Source organism: Pongo abelii, chromosome 6 (genome assembly GCF_028885655.2).
Source record: "Pongo abelii isolate AG06213 chromosome 6, NHGRI_mPonAbe1-v2.0_pri, whole genome shotgun sequence".
NCBI classification, from domain to species: domain Eukaryota; kingdom Metazoa; phylum Chordata; class Mammalia; order Primates; family Hominidae; genus Pongo; species Pongo abelii.
The window spans coordinates 26,808,895-26,825,461 of record NC_071991.2 but is presented as its reverse complement, the minus strand read 5'-3'; the positions used below and the strand labels follow the sequence as shown (position 1 = coordinate 26,825,461).

Below are 16,567 nucleotides of genomic sequence, written 5' to 3'. Positions count from 1 at the left end.
CCTATATGGTCTAAAAAGGGGGGGCGTGAATAATCCACCCCTTGTTAAGCATATCATCAAGAAATAACCATAAAAATGGACAACCACCCGCCCTCAGGGCTGCTCTATGGAGTAGCCATTCTTTTATTCCTTTACTTTTTTAATAAACTTGCTTTGACTTTGCATTGCAGACTCTCCCTTAATCCTTTCTTGCGCGAGATCCAAGAACCCTGTTTCAGGGTCTGGATCAGGACACCTTTCCTGTAACAGTTTTAAGCTATGGTTTATTATTATATTAATCTCTCAATTTGTTCGTCAGGATAGAATATTTGGAGAGGTGAAACTTCTGTCCTTCCTCAGAGCACCCCTGGTCTTCCTGAATTGCATTTTCCTGCCTTTTCTTTCATTTCAGCCTAAGAGAATCCCTTTTAAGGTGTCCTGATCCTTTACAGTAGTAACAGACTGGGAGGGAAAGAGTTCTCAGACAAAGGGAGCTTAAAATCTTTCTACGGCTGACAGGTTTGAGAACTTAATTGCTTTAGCTGTAAGTGGGCACTCTTCTGCTTTTCTTTTTTTATCATAGTGTAGGATAATTGATCAGCTAAGTTAACTAGTTTACTAGTTCTTTCTGTGGCCCAGTTTGTTATGTGGCATTTTACAAGGCTGGTTAAATCATCATCTACTCCATTTAAGAAATTTACATTTAATATGTATCATTTTATTGTTTTCAAAGCAATCAGCTCACATCCCACAATATTGTCTTAAAGTTTTATCAAAATGTGTGAAATAATCTAAAACTGATTTATTTGGGTTCTGGTGGCATTGTTGGATTTTATTCCAATCCACAACCCTTTGGAACACTGAAGGAATAACATTTAACAGCAATCGCTCATTCCCATGCATCTTTACACCTGTCTTCTGGATTTTGGGGACTGGTTGTTGTGGCTCTGTTGGAACTTCAGGGGCTAAATCAGCTATAGGGTCTGACCATTGTGCTTTTTTCCAGCCATTCTTTACCTTTAGCTTCTGAGACCAACATGTGAACTAGCAGATAAAGGTCTGAATGACCTGGGTCATAGGTTCTGATAATGAGCTCAAATTCTTGGGCACACCTGATTGGAACTTCATGGGGGTCAGGACTTTTTTTTTTTTTTTTTTTTTTTTTTGAGATGGAGTCTTACTCTGTAGCCCAAGCGGGAGTGCAGTGGAGCGATCTCAGCTCACTGCCACCTCCACCTCCTGGGCTCAAGCGATTCTCGTACCTCAGCCTCCTGAGCAGCTGGGACTACAGGCACACGCCACCAAGCCCAGCTAATTTTTTGTATTTTAGTAGAGATAAGATTTCACCATGTTGCCCAGGGTGGTCTCGAACTCCCGAGCTCAGGTGATCCACCTACCTCAGCCTCCCAAAGTGCTGGGATTACGGGCATGAACCACCGCACCCTAGCAGGAATTTTTTAAACTATGCTTCATAATTCAGTCTTTGACCAAGGTTAGTAGACAATAACTTGGGTTCCCCTACCTGTTACTGTTTGTTCCTGAAATGGGGCAATCATGAGAGAAGGTCCTTCCTTTTTACATCTTCCAGATGAGACACTGCCATTGGGGCTTTAAGGGAACTGTCAGTGGGTGAGGCCTTTTTTAAGTCAGATTCCAGACTGCCTTCTGTTGAGCGAGTGTGAAAGGGCACAGGTCTGGTCTGGGAAGTTCAGAGAGGACAGAGTAGAGTGGTGCTGTAGGTGGAGGTGAGGGTGGTGCCAAGGGGGAAGGAAGGGATTTTGAGTATTTTTTGAGAGATATAAGATTAGAGAGTTCCTGATTAGTATTTCTAAGTTGCTTGTTCACCTCCTGTAGGGAGGTGAGGCAGTCTTTGCCCCTTTTGCTACTCTCCAAATACCACTAAAAATAACTCTCCCATTCTGGCCGCTTAGATTTGTGCCTGAATTTTTCATCCTGGTTCACAGGTACACTAATTTAGGCATCTCAAAAGATCCCAATTTAGGCCATTGGAATTTAGAATCTGCTTTAGTTATAGTGGTCCACTTAGTTAAATATTTGCATGATGATTTACCATAAGCATTTTGCATATACCCAGCGGAGTTTCCACAGGCAGAACCTTGTTTTCTGCAGCACCCGGGGTCTTAGAGGCCTTGTTCTCCATAATTTAGAGCTCCTCTTCAGATTTGATCAAGTAGGGACGTGTGTCAAACCAAAAATGTGCTGCTTTCAGACCTAGCTTTTCAGGGCCGTTACCCCCTGAACCGGTTCAGTCCACCTGTGTCCAAGCTACTTAGCACAAATGTGTCAGGGGCTCAAGGTGCGGTAGGGTTTGGCTCGTTATATGCCCCTGCTAGATGAGATTGGATTCTAAATATGTTCTTCTGAAAGGGGAAACCTATTTAGAACATCTGCACGTTTTAGGGAGCATTTCTCCTAGACAACCTCACATGATTCCCAGTCATCTGAGAATGCCCCAAAAGGCTGAGGGGAGCAAGGTGCTGTATTTCTTCAGAGTGGAAGATTACAAACTCATGAGCTAGAGGGTTCAAAGTTGGTCAAATCTGATAAGGGAAAGGACCAAAACACACACACAACACACACACACACACACACACACACACCAAAAAATAAAAACAAAAAAGCATAACTAACAATGATCACACAAAATATACAGTTTCTGAGTGCTCTAAGTGTAGGCAGGAAATTAACACCAGCTAGTTGTTAATGTTATTATGCTATTTCAGTCATTTAAAAGAATTTGCACCTGGGTGTGGTGGCTCACGCCTGTAATCCCAGCAGTTTGGGAGGCTGAGGCGGGCAGATCATGAGGTCAAGAGATTGAGACCATCCTGGTCAACATGGTGAAACCCCGTCTCTACTAAAAATACAAAAATTAGGCCGGGTGCAGTGGCTTACGCCTGTAATCCCAGCACTTTGAGAGGCTGAGGTAGGCAGATCACGGGTCAGGAGTTTGAGACCAGCTTGACCAACATGGTGAAACCCGTCTCTACTAAAAAAAAAATACAAAAATTATCCGGGCATGGTGTTGTGCGCCTGTAATCCCAGCTACTCGGGAGGCTGAAGCAGGAGAATTGCTTGAACCTGGGAGGCGGAGGTTGCAGTGAGCCGAGATTGCACCACTGCACTGCAGGCTGGGCAACAGAGAGAGACTCCATCTCAAAAAAAAAAAGAAAAGAAAAATTAGCCAGGTGTGGTGGCATACGCCTGTAATTCCAGCTACTGGGGGGGGCAGGGGGGGGGTTGAGGCAGGAGACTCGCTTGAACCTGGGAGGCGGAGATTGCAGTGAGCCCAGATTGCCCCACTGCACTCAAGCCTGGGCAATAGAGTGAGACTCAGTCTCAAAAACAAGAACAACAACAACAACAACAAAAAAAGGAAAGAGAAGAATTTGCAAGGCAGAATCCCAAACCAGTTTCTTACTACTTGATGGGGCCCATGCTGGAGACGACTCTCTGCCGACACAGAAGCAAAAGAGTCTTTTTAACAGCAAAAAAACCTCCGACCCCCCCAGCTGAAAAACGCTGGAAAATCAGGGATCCCTGGAGAAAAGGGGTCCCAGACTTCCGTAAATTGTCCTGTCGGTTCGGGCCATAAGGTGCACAAGCCGGTACGAAGCACTGAAAAGTGAACTGCCACAAGCCAGGTAAGTCACTTTCAGTCAGGATCCCTCTGTGGTTACCAGATGTCAGTTGAAGTAAACAACAAGACACATCTCAATCATTTTAGGAGATTTATTTGCCAAAGTTAAGGACACACCCAGGAGATAGGTCTATGCCTTTTTCTGAAGATGATTTTGAGGGCTCCAAATTTAAAGGGGAAAGGGTGGGATATTGAGAAGCACACAGTTTTTACATAAAAGGGGGCAGAGGAAAAATGTGGGGAATCTGCATTTTACATAACACAGACAAAATGGGGTAGGAAAAAAATCAGATATGCATTTGTGTCTGGTGGGCCAGGGTGACTGCACCTGTAAAGATAAGCTATCAAGTTGCATTGCCATGGTGAAGTTTTAATATCTCACCAGGAATTTTCTTGTGCACAAAATATGGGGGAGGTGTGTAGCCCTTCATCTTGTAACCATCTTATTTAGGAACCAAAAGGGGGAGACAGATTTGTGAGACCCAGTTTCCAGCTTGACATTTTCCTTCAACTAAATGAGTTTGGGGTCCCAAAATTTAATTTCCTTTCACATTCTGTATAAAATAAGTAAAACCATGACTAAGATTATCTCAGGAGTACAGGATAAGTTGAACACTAAAATCTACACGTGTATATAAAATAGGCACAGAAAAGAGCTCGGTAAAAGCCTAGCAAACTAGAAATAAAAGATGTTATTTTATTTTGTAAATATACAAGGTATCTAAAATAAACTACAGCAAATGTACATAATAAACTATTAAAAGCTTGTTTTTTAATATCATAAACATGATAATGATGCTGATGTAAACATTTTTGTTAACTATTGCATCTGTGGTTCCAGTCAACAGATTAAAATGAGAAATTAGTTATACAATTATACTTGCAAAGAAGAATTAGTCAATAAACTAGTACCTAAACAATTGGTTCTACCTAGGTAGACTGGATACCTGAAAAGCAACTCACACAAAAAACTTGTTCACATAGATTAAGAAATTAAAACTTTTAGGAGAAAATACAGGAAAATATTATTATAACTGGGGTAAAAATTTTCTAAACATGGCACAAGATAAAAATAATGCATAAAAATATTTACAAATTAGACTATCAATTTTAAACTTTTGATGATTAATAATGTATAAAAACATGTTTTACTACAGATAATGCAAAGGCAAAGCATAATTGGGAGAAAATATTTTTAAAAGATATACTACAAAAGATTGATATTTAAAAATATATATATTACAGACCGGGCACTGTGGCTGACACCTGTAATCCCAGCACTTTGGGAGGCCGAGGCGAGTGGATCACCTGAAGTCAGGAGTTCAAGACCAGCTGGCCAACATGTTGAAACCCCATCTCTACTAAAAATACAAAAAAATTAGCCAGGTGTGGTGGTGCGCGCCTGTAATCCCAGCTACTTGGGAGGCTGAGGCAGAACAATCGCTTGAACCCGGGAGCCTGAGGTTGCAGTGAGCCAAGATCACACCATTGCACTCCAGCCTGGGCAACAGGAGAGAAACTTCGTCTCAAAAAAAAAAAAAAGTATATATATATTAAAAAAACAGACTATTAATTATTTATTAGACTTATTTATTATTATGAATAAATAAGAAAAAGACATTAAATATAGGAGAGATGGCAAGTCTTAGAGCTTATTAGATCAATAAACTTATGAAAAATTCCAACTTCATTAGTAACTATGAAAATGCTAATTAAAATTATAAATGATACACTTTTCTAATTCACCATTTTGTCAAAAATTATGTCTAGTAATTCTAAGTTGGTAAAAATATGGAGTAATTGGAATTCACAAATATCCACTGTCAATCAGATTGATTTATAAATTGATGTACATTTACACTATGCAGCAGTGAAAATGCACAAGTACAGCTATGCTAAGCAACATGAAATAATAAAAAAATTATAAATAAAAAAGCAAGTCCTAGATATAAAATGGTAAAATTTATATAAACGCAAAAAACAGGCAACACTAAAATGTATATGGTTTATAGATAAAATTGCATAAATTAAAGAATAACACAAAATTCAGATAGTGGTTACTTTGGGTAGGAGATTAATAAGAGACTTCAGAGGTATCCACTTCTCAGGAGTGTGTGAGAGTTTCATGAAGCCAGACTGAAAGTTTTATGAGAGTAGAGACCAATACTTTCTTTTCTTCATTTTATTTCCTAAGCCTAGCAAAAAGTATGGCACATTGTGTATGCTCAACACACATTGATTGGTTAAATGAATAAATACATGCCCTTTGTAAACTGTCAAGGTATGCAAATTAAGACTTATTAGTTACTATAGCTTAGTTAATAGAATCAAATAAAAGGTAATAAACTGTAGCATTCAGAAAGCACTATTAAAAGTTTAATGTTAACCCAGCACTGTTGGGTAAAATAAATTAAAATTTTTCTGTAATCCCAGCACTTTGGGAGGCCAAGCTGGGCAGATCACTTGAGGCCAGGAATTTGAGACCAGCCTGAACAACATAGCAAAGCCCCATCTCTATTAAAAATACAAAAATTAGCCGGGCGTGGTGGTGCATGCCTGTAATCCCAGATACTCAGGAGGCTGAAGCCTGAGAATTGCTTGAACCTGGGAGTGAGCTGAGATCGCGACACTGTACACCAGGCTGGGCGACAGTGTGAGACTCCATCTCCAAATTAAAAAAACAAAAAAAGTTTTTAAAGTTGTGACCATTATGATTACATGTAAATTGCCACATGAAGATGGAACATGAAATCTGACTTCAGGTGAGCATAATTTGAAAGGAAAAGGCAAAAAAAAAGAGAAAAGAGATAAAAAGGACGAAAACTTAATTGGGTCAGATCTGCAGGTTCTACCCTGTGCTTCTTTTTAAGAAAGTTGTGTGGCGATTCCTCAGGGATCTAGAACTAGAAATTCCATTTGACCCAGCCATCCCATTACTGGGTATATACCCAAAGGACTATAAATCATGCTGCTATAAAGACACATGCACACGTATGTTTATTGCAGCATTATTCACAATAGCAAAGACTTGGAACCAACCCAAATGTCCAACAATGATAGACTGGATTAAGAAAATGTGGCACATATACACCATGGAATACTATGCAGCCATAAAAAATGATGAGTTCATGTCCTTTGTAGGGACATGGATGAAATTGGAAATCATCATTCTCAGTAAACTATCGCAAGAACAAAAAACCAAACACCACATATTCTCACTCATAGGTGGGAATTGAACAATGAGAACACATGGACACAGGAAGGGGAACATCACACTTCGGGGACTGTTGTGGGGTGGGGGGAGTGGGGAGGGATAGCATTGGGAGATATACCTAACGCTAAATGACGAGTTGGTGGGTGCAGCGCACCAGCATGGCACATGTATACATATGTAACTTACCTGCACGTTGCGCACATGTACCATAGAGCCTAAAGTATAATTATAATAATAATAATTAAAAAAAAAAAAAAAAGAAAGTTCTCTCCTCTCCTGGCACAGAGGAAGGCTGGCTGGGGGAGCCTGGGCCCCTCTGTCCTCCCCGCGGTGACAGTGGCTGATGTTTGCTCAGGCATGAGGCGCGCCGCAATGCCCTGGGCCTGAGGCTGCCGGGCCCCGCCCCTCCTCCTTCCCCTGGACTCTTCCACGATGTCTCTGTGCCCCTGTGCCTTCCTGTGCGTCCCTCTAATGAAAGGGGCAGTGGCAGGGGCAGCATGAAGCTGGTGGCAGGAACTGGCTCCGCAGGCTGAGGAGGGCTCGCCCAGCTGTGGGAAATGCTCCACTTGACATCGGCTTTCTGTGCACCGATCTGGGCCTCGACCCAGGGTTAGAGCCGTGGCGTCCCTGGCCTGGGCGACCCCGGGGGCTGGCACTCCGGCTGCTGCTGCGGTTCCCGCTGTGCTTGGCTGGGCCGCGGCTGGGACTAGCGCCCACCAAAAGTGCAGGAGCCGCCCCGCAGGAGGGAGGAGGTGGTAGCCATGTTCCCTGAAAAACAGGCTCTGCTGACAAATCTCAGACGCCAGGAACAGAAGAACCGAAAGAAACTGCAAGAGTTTGAGCCAAAGGGACGGACTGTTGGAGTAGCTGAGGGTGAAGCTGCCGGAACTCCTCAAAGTGGAACAGCAAAGCCAGCACCAGAGATGGACAAGAAAAACAAACTATCAACGAAAATTAGCAGAAGTCAAAGTTAGATGCTAAAGCAGCGAAAAACCGTTCACGCCACGATAGAAACAGAGTTGATGATGGAGTCTGAGAAACGAATCTTAGGGAGAGAAAGGACAGCAGTGAATATGGTCAGGTGCTGAGGATTCTGCTCCACTGGACCCCACCATTCCTAGGATAGTAAATACCATCCCAGTCATCACCCAGCCAAGTTACCACCGCAGCATTTCCTGTGTGTTTCAAAAAAATAAAGGTGATTCTTAACACAAGTGCAAATAAAAAGTCATTCATCATATTTTAAATCAAAACTGTCATAGTTTAGTTTACATTTTAACGTTCTTTATCGTGCTAAAACCTTTGGTTTTTTTAATTTAATTTAATTTGGGATGGAGTTGTTGCCCTATTGCCCTGGCTGGACTGCAGTGACGCGATCTCGGCTCACTGCAACCTCGCCTCTCGGGTTCAAGCGATTCTCCTGCCTCAGCCTTCCGAGTAAGTGGGATTACTGGTGCCTGCCACCACTCCCAGCTAATTTTTGTACTTTTAGTAGACACAGGGTTTCATCATGGCCAGGCTGGTCTCAAACTACTGACCTCAAGTGATCCGCCTGCCTCGGCCTTCCAAAGTGCTGGGCTTACAGGCATGAGCCACCATGGCCAGACAAACATTTGTTTTTTAAAGTGGCAGCCACAATTTTTGTCTGTCTGGATATATTTTGGACTTTTGCATATTAAATATAACGTAAAGTAGAAACTTTATTATGTTTTAGGTAATCTAACATTGATGTACACAAACAAACTTTACAGATTACTGTAGAATTCAGTAAACGATGTATATGAAATTTATGTCTCTAGTTTTTGATATATTAATTTTATTTTAGAAAAGATTGGCTTCTTTAAAAATGTCTCCAAAAATGTAGGCTTATTTTATAAAATGCCAAAATAGTCAAAAAATGTAAAATACCATTTTGCATTTTACAAAAAGTAAAATACTATTTTGCCATTTTATACAATAAGCCTGAATTTGCCATACTGTATGAATACTGGTACTCAATTAAAACACCAAATATTTTAATCAAAATTATTTAAAGAGTATGTTTATGTAATATCTCAATTTTTAACTACAGCGATAGACATAAACAAATATTTCATAAATCAAACCTATTAGTATTAGGTTTATTTAGAAGTAATATATATAAAAGATCTGTTCAAAATGAATATTTTTCATAATAATTTGGTGTTTTCAAATATGCTGAACTCTTATTTTGATCAGAGTAAGCCTGGGGATAGTTGACTTATTTCATTTTTTTTGTATAGTGTGTTCCAAATTTTCTAGTTTAACTTAATATCGACTGATGATGGGTAAACATTTTTTTAAATAGGCCTATTATATTGTCAATGTTTTTAATTTAAAAATTCTATCTTTTAATATTGTTTCAGGGATTTAGGTCTAGTTGAATCTGCACAACCTGTTAATCATTGTCACCTGCCAGATTCCAATTCACTGTCAGTGTGCCTGTATGACTCTTCTTTCCATATTCTTTGAATTTGTATTACTTATTTGAAAGTTATATAATACAGCTCATACATTTCAAATAAAATCACCAGGTAAAATGAATTCAGGCTTAGTGTAAAGGAGCTGTTACAATCTTAGTGTTACACATATAGATGGATGTGGCTCAACAATTTAAATAAAAATATTGAACTATAACATGTGCTGCCATGAGTCAGCCTCTAATGAGTTTATAGATAAATCCAGATTTCACCACATTTATCCAGTGTGTTCAATACCTCTAAAGGTGGTATATCAAGAATTCTTATGCTACTGTCTGAGAAAACAGATTCTGCTGTTACCTAAGAAATCAGCTGGAAGGCATTTTTATAATCTCGCACCACATAAGGAAAAACTGAAAGGTAGTACTAATAAATGCAAACTACATCACCTGGAAAATGGGAATCCAGAATGTCACTTTAAATATTTAAGTGTTGTAACTTTGGGTAAAAAATAAATATGATAAATCTTTTGGTAAGCTTTGTGTAGCTTAACATCAGCATAAAGTAGAAAAAAAAATCTTAAAAACAATAGCCTACACTAAAAAACAAAACAAAACTAACATCCAATTCATATATATTGATCTTTGCGTTGGGAGAGTCTAAAGCAGAACATTTGATGGACTTGATACAGTTATTTTTACCATATGGGCATACTGATAAAATCATCTATATTTAATTTGAATAAAACATGTTGGCAGGGCGCGGTGGCTCACGCCTATAATATCAGCACTTTGGGAGGCCGAGGTGGGCGGATCACCTGAGGTCAGGAGTTCAAGAACAGCCTGGCTAACATGGTAAAAACCCATCTCTACTAAAAAAAAAAATACAAAAATTAGCCAGGCATGGTGGTGCGCGCCTGTAATCCCAGCTAGTCTACTCGGGAGACTGAGGCAGGAGAATCGCTGGAACTCAGGAGGCAAAGGCTGCAGTGAGCTGAGATCATGCCAATGCACTCCAGCGTGGGCAACAGAGCAAGACTCCGCCTCAAAAAAACAAAAACAACAACATGTCTGCATCTTAAAAATTCTACTTTGTACTATGAATAATAAATGTCAAGTCTTTATCCTCAAGAGGATCCTGATTCTCAACCCAACATATATGGCAACCCATTCCTCTGGTTTCTCCAGACTGAGGCCTCGTTAAGACTCAAATATGGAGTGAGAGAAACACAACAACAGAGCACGTGAAATAAGAAGGATGAGGTAGGATGGTCAGCTCTAAGGCTCAGGAATTGCCTGGTGCATCCCAATATAATGATGTCAACTGTGAAGCTTACTATGTAAAAATAAACATAAAATGAACATTGGTGAAAGTCTCTGCAATTATAAACAGTTGTGCCAAAAGGACTGAGCCAGAATGACATGTATTTAAGAAGTAAGGCAAATGTTTACTAGCACATAAATATTTGTTCCAAAGTTTATTACAGTAGCAATATTATTTTCAGTAATGTCAGCTTTCTTAAGCTAAGGATGCCACAGACAAACTAAGTGCCTAATATATTGTAGGCAATTAGTTTCTAAATTCAACAAACTTGCAATAATTTTATAAATTTCACTGAACTCTGTTTCATGTATATATCTCACTGAAAGGCACTATCCAGTAGCTGTGTCCTTCACTTTTTTCTGGGATTTTCTGTTGCTGGATTCCAAACCAACCTTATTTGAATCCTAGTAATTTCTAAAATTCCAGATTTAATAACAGAAAGAAAGCAGAAATTAAGCCCAGAAATTAGGTTACCCCAAACAGTCCATATTTAATATATTTGATTCCCCAAAAGAAACAAATATTACACAAAGTAAACAACAGTGGGTTTAAAATTCAACCTAAATTCAAAGGTAGCAGTTAACACCATATGCAAAAATTAGCAAAGTCACAATGTAGAAACTCTTAGTCTGTTATTCCAGAAAAAATAATAACATTTTTATTTTGGCATTTTTTGGAAAGAATAAATACATTAAATATGACATAATATACCCACTAAACTATAATAAAGGATCTTTGAAATATAAATGATTTTGTTCTTATTTTTAAATATTTACTGTACTATATTCAGACAAGGCTTTCAGTGAAAATTACTTATAGCTACCTTGTATGAATTAAAACAGCCCTGGGGGAAATAGTATTTTTTATTAACAATGAAGATTGAAGCTCCAAGTGATAGAGCAGGAGCAAGGTCAACTCAGACAAACATTGCCACTTTTAAGTTCTAGCTCCCTTTCTAGCCTCATGCATTTCAAGGAAATCACTTCTCTTCTAACTACAAGCAGCCAGAAAGAGCAGACAGTAAAATACAGGCAAGACAGCTCAGGTGGGCACGGTGGCTCACGCCTGTAATCCCAACACTTTGGGAGGCCGAGGCGGGCGGATCATGAGGTCAGGAGTTCGAGACCAGCCTGGCCATCATAGCGAAACCCCATCTCTACCAAAAACACAAAAAATTAACCGGGTGTGGTGCGTGCGCCTGCTCGGGAGGCTGAGGCAGGGGAATTGCTTGAACCAAGGAGGTGGAGGTTGCAGTGAGCGAAGACCACACCACTGCACTCCAGCCTGGGTAACACAGCGAGACTCCGTCTCAAAAAAACAAAACAAACAAAGAAACAAAAAACAGCCAGCTTGGGCACACAGGGAGGTGGAAGGAAAGTCTCTTGAGTAACTGCCAATCTTCACCCTCATACAATAGGCCCCAGTAAAACAGTGGGCCTTAATAAGCACATTCTTTTCCCTTCGGGTGCACTAAGATTGGGAAGCTAAAAGCAGACTGGGGGGCTATGCCTGCAGCTGCAGAAAGATGTATGGGAACAGACACACAACTCTCCCTCCCAGATAAGCACAACGAAGAGACATAGAAGCAGTCCAAGCCTCCGATAAACTCTCCCACCCTAAATCCTTAAAAATTTTTAGTCTGTAAAAGAGTGTGGGCTCTGACCTAATTCGGCCAGCTGCCCCCCTAGGTTTATTCAAAATAAACCTGTCCCTGTTGACTGTCAAGCCACCCTTTGTGTTTCTCTTCTCTTTAATTCTTATACCAAGGATGTAAAATAATTTCCTCTGGGAACACAGCTAATGACCCAAATGAAGCTCAAATGAAGGCATTTAACATTCATAGTTTATATTTTAAAAATAAAATACTCCTGGATATAAAAAAAGGAAAAAAGATATAAAAACAAATGAGAGAAAAGGAAGGAAATGGATTACTCACAATATCTAAGATATAGAAGCAACCTAAGTGTCCATCAACAGGTTAATGAATAAAGAAAATGTGATATATTTACACAGTGGAATGCTACTCAGCCCTATGGGGAAAAAAAAAGGAACCCTTGTTATTTGCAACAACATTGATGAACCTGGAGGACATGATGCTAAATAAGACGGCACAGAAAAAAACTTTCATAATATCATTTCTATGTAGAGTATAAAAAGGTTTAAACTCATAGAAGCATAGAGTAGAATGATGATTGTCTGGGGCTGGGAGTGGAGATGTTGGTCAGAAGTAATGGGGCTGATTTTGTGAAGAGACGAAGACTGAGCGGTTGTGGCCACGTTGCCGACCACGAGCAGCAGTTGGCTTCTCCACGTAGAACCTGGGAGTAGGAGACTCAGAATCGAATCTCTTCTCCCTCCTTCCTCCTGTTTTTGGCTTTCTGGAAACCTTATCAAACACAATGGCCAGCAATGTTACCAACAGAACAGATCCTCGCTCCATGAACTCCATGTGTTCACTGGAAATCTCAACACTCTTGTGGTCAAGAAGTCTGATGTGGAGGCAATCTTTTCGACGTGCAGCAAAATTGTGGGTTGCTCTGTTCATAAGGGCTTTGCCTTTGTTCAATAGGTGAATGAGAGAAATGCCCCGGCTGCTGTAGAAGAGAGAAGGGCAGAATAATTGCTGGCCAGGTTTTAGATATTAACCTGGCTGCAGAGCCAAAAGTGAACGGAGGAAAAGCAGGTGTGAAATGATCTGCAGCGATGTATGGGGTCAGTAACAGAACACCCTTCTCCATCACCTCTATTCAGCTCCTCTCTTGACTTGGACTATGACTTTCAACGGGATTATTGTGAAAGGATGTACAGTTGCCCAGCACATTTTCCTCCTCCTCTTCCTCCTATTGCTTAGGCTGTAGTGCCCTCGAAACGTCAGCATGTATCAGAAAACACCTCATGAAGGGGCAAAAGTGGCTTCAATTCTAAGAGTGGACAGCAGGGATCTTCCAAGTCTGGAAAGTTGAAAGGAGATGACCTTTAGGCCATTAAGAAGGAACTGACCCAGATAAAACAAAAAGTGGAGTTACCCCTGGAAAACCTGGAAAAATTTAAAAGGAACAGAGCAAACAAGCAGTAGAGATGAAGAATGGTAAGTGAGAAGAGGAATAGAGCAGGAGCTCAGTGAAGAAAAATGAGATTAATGTGAAGTCTGAGGGGGGCACAGATGACTCTGCTGAGGAGGGGGATCTACTGGATGATGATGATAATGAAGGTGGGGGATGGCCAGCTGGAGTTGACCAAGGATGAAAAAGAGGCTGAGGAAGGAGAGGATGACAGAGACAGTGCCAATGGCAAAAATGACTCTTAAGCACATAGTGGGGGTTAGAAATCTTATCCCAATATTTGTTTACCTAGGTGCTTCTCTAAGATCAAATTTTTTTACCAGATCTTCTCCTCTAATATCTTCAGCACATGCTCATTGTCCTTGTCTTTCCCATGTTAATTCATATTGCCCTGCACCTAGGTCCCATTTCACCTCCTTTGACACTCCTAGTAGTTTTGTTAAGTCTTACCCTGTAGTTTTTGCTTTTAATTTTGAAACCTCTTTATGACTTAACAATAAAAAGGATGTATTTCTTTTTTTTTTTTTTTTCTGAGATGGAGTCTTGCTCTGTTGCCCAGGCTGGAGTGCAGTGGTGCAATCTTGCTTCACTGCAACCTCCACTTCCCGGATTGAGCAATTCTCCTGCCTCAGCCTCCGGAGTAGCTAGGATTGCAGGCACGTGCCACCACGCCCGGGTAATTTTATTTTTGTATTTTTAGTAGAGATGGTGTTTCACCATGTTGGCCAGGCTGGTCTTGAACTTCTGACCTCGTGATCCACCCGCCTCGGCCTCTCAAAGTGCTTGGATTACAGGCATGAGCCACCGTGCCCAGCCGGATGTACGGTTTTTATCAACTGTCTCCAAAATTATCTCATTATGCAGAAAGTAGTTTTTTCATCATACATAATTTCAGTAGTTGCCTCCCTAACTGCAAAAGCAATCTAATTTAGTTGCATAGCTCCTAAAAGCAGCTGAGTTAGAAGTATGTGTGTTACACCCCCACATAGGTGTGATTTGTGGGGCAGTTCAACACAAATATAACAATGTATTTTTGTGAATGAGTTGCCATGTTAAATGCATCCTCTAGAAAAACAGTGTTATAGTCTTAAGATTTGCTTTTTAAGGTTGATACTGTGGGTTATTTTAACAGCCTGATGTTTGGGACCTATTTTTCTCAAAATAAACAAGTCCTTATTAAACCAGGAATTTGGAGGAAAAAAAGTGTCTTCCCTACATTTCCTACCTTAACAAATAAGTTATTCTCCTCTCAGTTTTGATTCACCAGAGGATTGAATCATATCCTGAAGAATCAAAACTGAATAATATATCTGTTAAGGCAATGCAGGTTGTACACTAAAATTTCAGATGCTTAGAATAATATATTTTTTGCTCACATCCCCACCGTCTGTGAACTTTTTTTTTTTTTTTGAGATGGAGTCTCGCTCTGTCTCCCAGGCTGGAGTGCAGTGGCACTAGGTCTAGTTGAATCTGTTCAACCTGTTAATCAGTGTCAGGTGCCAGATTCCAATTCACTATCAGTGTGCCTGTATGACTCTTCTTTCCATAGTCTTTGAATTAAAGTATTACTTATTTGAATGTTATATAATACAGCTCATACATTTCAAATGAAACCACCAGGTAAAATGAGTTGTGGCTTGGTATAAAGAAGCTGTTAGCAACTTAGTATTATATATAGATGGATGCGGCTCAACAAGAATTTAGACGAAAATAATGAACTATAATGTGTTGCCATGACTTAGTCTCTAATGAGCTTATAAATAAATCCAGATTTCAGAACACATATACAGTTTTGTTCAGTACCTCTAAAGGTGGTAAATCAAGAATTCTTATGCTACAGAAAAAACAGATTCTGCTATTACCTAAGAAATCAACTGGAAGGCTTTTTTTTTTTTTTGAGAAGGAGTTTCACCTGTCGCCCAGGCTGGAGTGCAACGGCGCGATCTCGGCTCACTGTAACCTCTGCCTCCTGGGTTTAAGCGATTCTCCTGCCTCGGCCTCCTGAGTAGCTGGCATTATAGGCACATGCTACCACACCCAGCTAATTTTTGTATTTTTAGTAGAGATGGGGTTTCACCATGTTGGTCAGGCTGGTCTCGAACTCCTGACCTCAGGCGATCCGCCCACCTTGCCTCCCAAAATGCTGGGATTACAGGTGTGAGCCACTGCACCTGGCCATCTGTGAGTCTTTTGTCTGCTTAAGAAGACTTAATCTTTCAGGGATTGTATCTTCTTTCATTTTCTATCTGCATCCTCCTTTTTCTTTAGCCAATGGATGAAAACAAGATGCGGAGAAGACATATTTGCTTCTTATCCACACATCACTTCCACTCACTACTAGTCAATGTGGGTAAAGCTGAGAATAGCAGTTTCCTGGCAGGACAGCCACTTCCTAGCAATAAAAACACACCAAAAAAATCATACATCTTCTTTAAAAAGCTAACATATTTTAAACAAAATAAGCATATGCATCAATAATAAAGTGCTTGTGGTAAAATATTACTTTTATTTCTACTGAGCTCGTGTAGTATTTGGCCAAAAGATAGCAAATATACAGCAGAAAAATGTTATTTTAAATAAGAATATTGTGAAGTTATTCTGTCAATAGAATACTATTATGACCTCATACTAATAGTCTCATCTATAGTTATGCAATACCAAATGCTTTTTATTAAAAGTTGCATTTTATATAATTATTCCATTTATATTACCCTCTTTCACTATTTCAATGCCTTCTCCGTTTATATCAGTGGAAAACAGGCTAGCTGGTGCCAGGAAAGAACATGCTGCTATCGCTATTTTAACGATGACGATGAAGAGCACTTGTTTGGGTGGTATTCATGTGCCAAACACTGTTATTTGGCTTAAAGTACTGGTTTTCTATTTTTCC

The 16,567-nt window shown here is 40.1% G+C and overlaps 1 protein-coding gene and 1 pseudogene across 1 annotated transcript in view; one reads left to right on the top strand and one right to left on the bottom strand.

Moving 5' to 3' along the window:
* Window positions 1-11,250: 11,250 nt before the first annotated feature.
* Window positions 11,251-16,567, bottom strand: part of LOC100438994 (zinc finger protein 680) — a 64,077-nt gene continuing 58,760 nt past the window's right edge. Inside the window, exon 5 of the transcript XR_010140694.1 lies at window positions 11,251-13,566. The gene's annotated coding sequence lies outside the window, so the exon portion shown is untranslated. The remainder of the gene's footprint in view (window positions 13,567-16,567) is intronic.
* Window positions 13,015-14,175, top strand: LOC100435651 (heterogeneous nuclear ribonucleoproteins C1/C2-like; annotated as a pseudogene).